Source organism: Accipiter gentilis, unplaced genomic scaffold (genome assembly GCF_929443795.1).
Source record: "Accipiter gentilis unplaced genomic scaffold, bAccGen1.1, whole genome shotgun sequence".
NCBI classification, from domain to species: Eukaryota; Metazoa; Chordata; class Aves; order Accipitriformes; family Accipitridae; genus Astur; species Astur gentilis.
This window is the reverse complement of record NW_026061008.1, coordinates 3,523,849-3,532,013: the sequence shown is the minus strand read 5'-3', so window position 1 is coordinate 3,532,013 and position 8,165 is coordinate 3,523,849.

The following is an 8,165-nucleotide window of genomic DNA, read 5'->3' as shown; positions in this document are numbered from 1 at the left end:
GGGGATCTCTGCTTTCCCAGACACTCAGCATGTCACGGTGCTCGTTCTCGGCAGAAACTTTTTCTGAAAAGGCAAATGTCTGGCTCCTTCTCCCACAAGGAAGGTGCCAGCCCTGAAAGCTCTTGCTGGTCTTCAGTATCCCTCTGCAGCCTATCTTTAGCCGCAACAGCACTGGGGATCTCTGCTTTCCCAGAGACTCAGCATGTCACGGTGCTCGTTCTCAGCAGAAACTTTTTCTGAAAAGACAAACTTACGGCTCCTTCTCTCACAAGGAAGGTGCCAGCCCTGAATGATCTTGCAGGTCTTCACTATCCCTCTGCAGCCTATCTTTAGCCGCAACAGCACTGGGGATCTCTGCTTTCCCAGACACTCAGCATGTCACGGTGCTCGTTCTCGGCAGAAACTTTTTCTGAAAAGGCAAATGTCTGGCTCCTTCTCCCACAAGGAAGGTGCCAGCCCTGAAAGATATTGCTGGTCTTCAGTATCCCTCTGCAGCCTATCTTTAGCCGCAACAGCACTGGGGATCTCTGCTTTCCCAGAGACTCAGCATGTCACGGTGCTCGTTCTCGGCAGAAACTTTTTCTGAAAAGGCAAACGTCTGGCTCCTTCTCCCACAAGGAAGGTGCCAGCCCTGAATGATCTTGCAGGTCTTCACTATCCCTCTGCAGCCTATCTTTAGCCGCAACAGCACTGGGGATCTCTGCTTTCCCAGACACTCAGCATGTCACGGTGATCGTTCTCGGCAGAAACTTTTTCTGAAAAGGCAAATGTCTGGCTCCTTCTCCCACAAGGAAGGTGCCAGCACTGAAAGATCTTGCTGGACTTCAGTATCCCTCTGCAGCCTATCTTTAGCCGCAACAGCACTGGGGATCTCTGCTTTCCCAGAGACTCAGCATGTCACCGTGCTCGTTCTCGGCAGAAACTTTTTCTGAAAAGACAAACTTACGGCTCCTTCTCCCACAAGGAAGGTGCCAGCCCTGAAAGATCTTGCTGGTCTTCACTATCCCTCTGCAGCCTATCTATAGCCGCAACAGCACTGGGGAGCTCTGCTTTCCCAGAGATTCAGCATCTTATGGTGCTCGCTTACGGCAGAGCGTTTTTCTGAAGAGGCAAACGTCTGGCTCCATCTTCCACAAGGAAGGTGCCAGCCCTGAAAGCTCTTGCAGGTCTTCACTATCCCTCTGCAGCCTATCTTTAGCCGCAACAGCACTGGGGATCTCTGCTTTCCCAGAGACTCAGCATGTCACGGTGCTCGTTCTCGGCAGAAACTTTTTCTGAAAAGGCAAACGTCTGGCTCCTTCTCCCACAAGGAAGGTGCCAGCCCTGAAAGCTCTTGCTGGTCTTCACTATCCCTCTGCAGCCTATCTTTAGCCGCAACAGCACTGGGGATCTCTGCTTTCCCAGAGACTCAGCATGTCACGGTGCTCGTTCTCGGCAGAAACTTTTTCTGAAAAGGCAAACGTCTGGCTCCTTCTCCCACAAGGAAGGTGCCAGCCCTGAATGATCTTGCAGGTCTTCACTATCCCTCTGCAGCCTATCTTTAGCCGCAACAGCACTGGGGATCTCTGCTTTCCCAGAGACTCAGCATGTCACGGTGCTCGTTCTCGGCAGAAACTTTTTCTGAAAAGGCAAACGTCTGGCTCCTTCTCCCACAAGGAAGGTGCCAGCCCTTAAAGATCTTGCTGGTCTTCACTGTCCCCCTGCAGCCTATCCACAGGCACAACAGCACTGGGGATCTCTGCTTTCCTAGAGACTCAGCATGTCACGGTGCTCGTTCTCGGCAGAAACTTTTTCTGAAAAGACAAACTTACGGCTCCTTCTCCCACAAGGAAGGTGCCAGCCCTGAAAGCTCTTGCTGGTCTTCACTATCCCTCTGCAGCCTATCTTTAGCCGCAACAGCACTGGGGATCTGTGCTTTCCCAGAGACTCCGCATGTCACGGTGCTCGTTCTCGGCAGAAACTTTTTCTGAAAAGGCAAACGTCTGGCTCCTTCTCCCACAAGGAAGGTGCCAGCCCTGAAAGATCTTGCAGGTCTTCACTATCCCTCTGCAGCCTATCTTTAGCCGCAACAGCACTGGGGATCTCTGCTTTCCCAGAGACTCAGCATGTCACGGTGCTCGTTCTCGGCAGAAACTTTTTCTGAAAAGGCAAACGTCTGGCTCCTTCTCCCACAAGGAAGGTGCCAGCCCTGAAAGCTCTTGCTGGTCTTCACTATCCCTCTGCAGCCTATCTTTAGCCGCAACAGCACTGGGGATCTCTGCTTTCCCAGAGACTCAGCATGTCACGGTGCTCGTTCTCGGCAGAAACTTTTTCTGAAAAGGCAAACGTCTGGCTCCTTCTCCCACAAGGAAGGTGCCAGCCCTGAATGATCTTGCAGGTCTTCACTATCCCTCTGCAGCCTATCTTTAGCCGCAACAGCACTGGGGATCTCTGCTTTCCCAGACACTCAGCATGTCACGGTGCTCGTTCTCGGCAGAAACTTTTTCTGAAAAGGCAAATGTCTGGCTCCTTCTCCCACAAGGAAGGTGCCAGCCCTGAAAGATCTTGCTGGTCTTCACTATCCCTCTGCAGCCTATCTTTAGCCGCAACAGCACTGGGGATCTCTGCTTTCCCAGAGACTCAGCATGTCACGGTGCTCGTTCTCAGCAGAAACTTTTTCTGAAAAGACAAACTTACGGCTCCTTCTCTCACAAGGAAGGTGCCAGCCCTGAATGATCTTGCAGGTCTTCACTATCCCTCTGCAGCCTATCTTTAGCCGCAACAGCACTGGGGATCTCTGCTTTCCCAGACACTCAGCATGTCACGGTGCTCGTTCTCGGCAGAAACTTTTTCTGAAAAGGCAAATGTCTGGCTCCTTCTCCCACAAGGAAGGTGCCAGCCCTGAAAGATATTGCTGGTCTTCAGTATCCCTCTGCAGCCTATCTTTAGCCGCAACAGCACTGGGGATCTCTGCTTTCCCAGAGACTCAGCATGTCACGGTGCTCGTTCTCGGCAGAAACTTTTTCTGAAAAGACAAACTTACGGCTCCTTCTCCCACAAGGAAGGTGCCAGCCCTGAAAGCTCTTGCTGGTCTTCACTATCCCTCTGCAGCCTATCTTTAGCCGCAACAGCACTGGGGATCTGTGCTTTCCCAGAGACTCCGCATGTCACGGTGCTCGTTCTCGGCAGAAACTTTTTCTGAAAAGGCAAACGTCTGGCTCCTTCTCCCACAAGGAAGGTGCCAGCCCTGAAAGATCTTGCAGGTCTTCACTATCCCTCTGCAGCCTATCTTTAGCCGCAACAGCACTGGGGATCTCTGCTTTCCCAGAGACTCAGCATGTCACGGTGCTCGTTCTCGGCAGAAACTTTTTCTGAAAAGGCAAACGTCTGGCTCCTTCTCCCACAAGGAAGGTGCCAGCCCTGAAAGCTCTTGCTGGTCTTCACTATCCCTCTGCAGCCTATCTTTAGCCGCAACAGCACTGGGGATCTCTGCTTTCCCAGAGACTCAGCATGTCACGGTGCTCGTTCTCGGCAGAAACTTTTTCTGAAAAGGCAAACGTCTGGCTCCTTCTCCCACAAGGAAGGTGCCAGCCCTGAATGATCTTGCAGGTCTTCACTATCCCTCTGCAGCCTATCTTTAGCCGCAACAGCACTGGGGATCTCTGCTTTCCCAGACACTCAGCATGTCACGGTGCTCGTTCTCGGCAGAAACTTTTTCTGAAAAGGCAAACGTCTGGCTCCTTCTCCCACAAGGAAGGTGCCAGCCCTGAATGATCTTGCAGGTCTTCACTATCCCTCTGCAGCCTATCTTTAGCCGCAACAGCACTGGGGATCTCTGCTTTCCCAGAGACTCAGCATGTCACGGTGCTCGTTCTCGGCAGAAACTTTTTCTGAAAAGGCAAACGTCTGGCTCCTTCTCCCACAAGGAAGGTGCCAGCCCTGAAAGCTCTTGCTGGTCTTCACTATCCCTCTGCAGCCTATCTTTAGCCGCAACAGCACTGGGGATCTCTGCTTTCCCAGAGACTCAGCATGTCACGGTGCTCGTTCTCGGCAGAAACTTTTTCTGAAAAGGCAAACGTCTGGCTCCTTCTCCCACAAGGAAGGTGCCAGCCCTGAATGATCTTGCAGGTCTTCACTATCCCTCTGCAGCCTATCTTTAGCCGCAACAGCACTGGGGATCTCTGCTTTCCCAGACACTCAGCATGTCACGGTGCTCGTTCTCGGCAGAAACTTTTTCTGAAAAGGCAAATGTCTGGCTCCTTCTCCCACAAGGAAGGTGCCAGCCCTGAAAGCTCTTGCTGGTCTTCAGTATCCCTCTGCAGCCTATCTTTAGCCGCAACAGCACTGGGGATCTCTGCTTTCCCAGAGACTCAGCATGTCACGGTGCTCGTTCTCAGCAGAAACTTTTTCTGAAAAGACAAACTTACGGCTCCTTCTCTCACAAGGAAGGTGCCAGCCCTGAATGATCTTGCAGGTCTTCACTATCCCTCTGCAGCCTATCTTTAGCCGCAACAGCACTGGGGATCTCTGCTTTCCCAGACACTCAGCATGTCACGGTGCTCGTTCTCGGCAGAAACTTTTTCTGAAAAGGCAAATGTCTGGCTCCTTCTCCCACAAGGAAGGTGCCAGCCCTGAAAGATATTGCTGGTCTTCAGTATCCCTCTGCAGCCTATCTTTAGCCGCAACAGCACTGGGGATCTCTGCTTTCCCAGAGACTCAGCATGTCACGGTGCTCGTTCTCGGCAGAAACTTTTTCTGAAAAGGCAAACGTCTGGCTCCTTCTCCCACAAGGAAGGTGCCAGCCCTGAATGATCTTGCAGGTCTTCACTATCCCTCTGCAGCCTATCTTTAGCCGCAACAGCACTGGGGATCTCTGCTTTCCCAGACACTCAGCATGTCACGGTGATCGTTCTCGGCAGAAACTTTTTCTGAAAAGGCAAATGTCTGGCTCCTTCTCCCACAAGGAAGGTGCCAGCACTGAAAGATCTTGCTGGACTTCAGTATCCCTCTGCAGCCTATCTTTAGCCGCAACAGCACTGGGGATCTCTGCTTTCCCAGAGACTCAGCATGTCACCGTGCTCGTTCTCGGCAGAAACTTTTTCTGAAAAGACAAACTTACGGCTCCTTCTCCCACAAGGAAGGTGCCAGCCCTGAAAGATCTTGCTGGTCTTCACTATCCCTCTGCAGCCTATCTATAGCCGCAACAGCACTGGGGAGCTCTGCTTTCCCAGAGATTCAGCATCTTATGGTGCTCGCTTACGGCAGAGCGTTTTTCTGAAGAGGCAAACGTCTGGCTCCATCTTCCACAAGGAAGGTGCCAGCCCTGAAAGCTCTTGCAGGTCTTCACTATCCCTCTGCAGCCTATCTTTAGCCGCAACAGCACTGGGGATCTCTGCTTTCCCAGAGACTCAGCATGTCACGGTGCTCGTTCTCGGCAGAAACTTTTTCTGAAAAGGCAAACGTCTGGCTCCTTCTCCCACAAGGAAGGTGCCAGCCCTGAAAGCTCTTGCTGGTCTTCACTATCCCTCTGCAGCCTATCTTTAGCCGCAACAGCACTGGGGATCTCTGCTTTCCCAGAGACTCAGCATGTCACGGTGCTCGTTCTCGGCAGAAACTTTTTCTGAAAAGGCAAACGTCTGGCTCCTTCTCCCACAAGGAAGGTGCCAGCCCTGAATGATCTTGCAGGTCTTCACTATCCCTCTGCAGCCTATCTTTAGCCGCAACAGCACTGGGGATCTCTGCTTTCCCAGACACTCAGCATGTCACGGTGCTCGTTCTCGGCAGAAACTTTTTCTGAAAAGGCAAATGTCTGGCTCCTTCTCCCACAAGGAAGGTGCCAGCCCTGAAAGATCTTGCTGGTCTTCAGTATCCCTCTGCAGCCTATCTTTAGCCGCAACAGCACTGGGGATCTCTGCTTTCCCAGAGACTCAGCATGTCACGGTGCTCGTTCTCGGCAGAAACTTTTTCTGAAAAGGCAAACGTCTGGCTCCTTCTCCCACAAGGAAGGTGCCAGCCCTGAATGATCTTGCAGGTCTTCACTATCCCTCTGCAGCCTATCTTTAGCCGCAACAGCACTGGGGATCTCTGCTTTCCCAGAGACTCAGCATGTCACGGTGCTCGTTCTCGGCAGAAACTTTTTCTGAAAAGGCAAACGTCTGGCTCCTTCTCCCACAAGGAAGGTGCCAGCCCTTAAAGATCTTGCTGGTCTTCACTGTCCCCCTGCAGCCTATCCACAGGCACAACAGCACTGGGGATCTCTGCTTTCCTAGAGACTCAGCATGTCACGGTGCTCGTTCTCGGCAGAAACTTTTTCTGAAAAGACAAACTTACGGCTCCTTCTCCCACAAGGAAGGTGCCAGCCCTGAAAGCTCTTGCTGGTCTTCACTATCCCTCTGCAGCCTATCTTTAGCCGCAACAGCACTGGGGATCTGTGCTTTCCCAGAGACTCCGCATGTCACGGTGCTCGTTCTCGGCAGAAACTTTTTCTGAAAAGGCAAACGTCTGGCTCCTTCTCCCACAAGGAAGGTGCCAGCCCTGAAAGATCTTGCAGGTCTTCACTATCCCTCTGCAGCCTATCTTTAGCCGCAACAGCACTGGGGATCTCTGCTTTCCCAGAGACTCAGCATGTCACGGTGCTCGTTCTCGGCAGAAACTTTTTCTGAAAAGGCAAACGTCTGGCTCCTTCTCCCACAAGGAAGGTGCCAGCCCTGAAAGCTCTTGCTGGTCTTCACTATCCCTCTGCAGCCTATCTTTAGCCGCAACAGCACTGGGGATCTCTGCTTTCCCAGAGACTCAGCATGTCACGGTGCTCGTTCTCGGCAGAAACTTTTTCTGAAAAGGCAAACGTCTGGCTCCTTCTCCCACAAGGAAGGTGCCAGCCCTGAATGATCTTGCAGGTCTTCACTATCCCTCTGCAGCCTATCTTTAGCCGCAACAGCACTGGGGATCTCTGCTTTCCCAGACACTCAGCATGTCACGGTGCTCGTTCTCGGCAGAAACTTTTTCTGAAAAGGCAAATGTCTGGCTCCTTCTCCCACAAGGAAGGTGCCAGCCCTGAAAGATCTTGCTGGTCTTCACTATCCCTCTGCAGCCTATCTTTAGCCGCAACAGCACTGGGGATCTCTGCTTTCCCAGAGACTCAGCATGTCACGGTGCTCGTTCTCAGCAGAAACTTTTTCTGAAAAGACAAACTTACGGCTCCTTCTCTCACAAGGAAGGTGCCAGCCCTGAATGATCTTGCAGGTCTTCACTATCCCTCTGCAGCCTATCTTTAGCCGCAACAGCACTGGGGATCTCTGCTTTCCCAGACACTCAGCATGTCACGGTGCTCGTTCTCGGCAGAAACTTTTTCTGAAAAGGCAAATGTCTGGCTCCTTCTCCCACAAGGAAGGTGCCAGCCCTGAAAGATATTGCTGGTCTTCAGTATCCCTCTGCAGCCTATCTTTAGCCGCAACAGCACTGGGGATCTCTGCTTTCCCAGAGACTCAGCATGTCACGGTGCTCGTTCTCGGCAGAAACTTTTTCTGAAAAGGCAAACGTCTGGCTCCTTCTCCCACAAGGAAGGTGCCAGCCCTGAATGATCTTGCAGGTCTTCACTATCCCTCTGCAGCCTATCTTTAGCCGCAACAGCACTGGGGATCTCTGCTTTCCCAGAGACTCAGCATGTCACGGTGCTCGTTCTCGGCAGAAACTTTTTCTGAAAAGGCAAAGGTCTGGCTCCTTCTCCCACAAGGAAGGTGCCAGCCCTGAAAGATCTTGCTGGACTTCAGTATCCCTCTGCAGCCTATCTTTAGCCGCAACAGCACTGGGGATCTCTGCTTTCCCAGAGACTCAGCATGTCACCGTGCTCGTTCTCGGCAGAAACTTTTTCTGAAAAGACAAACTTACGGCTCCTTCTCCCACAAGGAAGGTGCCAGCCCTGAAAGATCTTGCTGGTCTTCACTATCCCTCTGCAGCCTATCTATAGCCGCAACAGCACTGGGGAGCTCTGCTTTCCCAGAGATTCAGCATCTTATGGTGCTCGCTTACGGCAGAGCGTTTTTCTGAAGAGGCAAACGTCTGGCTCCATCTTCCACAAGGAAGGTGCCAGCCCTGAAAGCTCTTGCAGGTCTTCACTATCCCTCTGCAGCCTATCTTTAGCCGCAACAGCACTGGGGATCTCTGCTTTCCCAGAGACTCAGCATGTC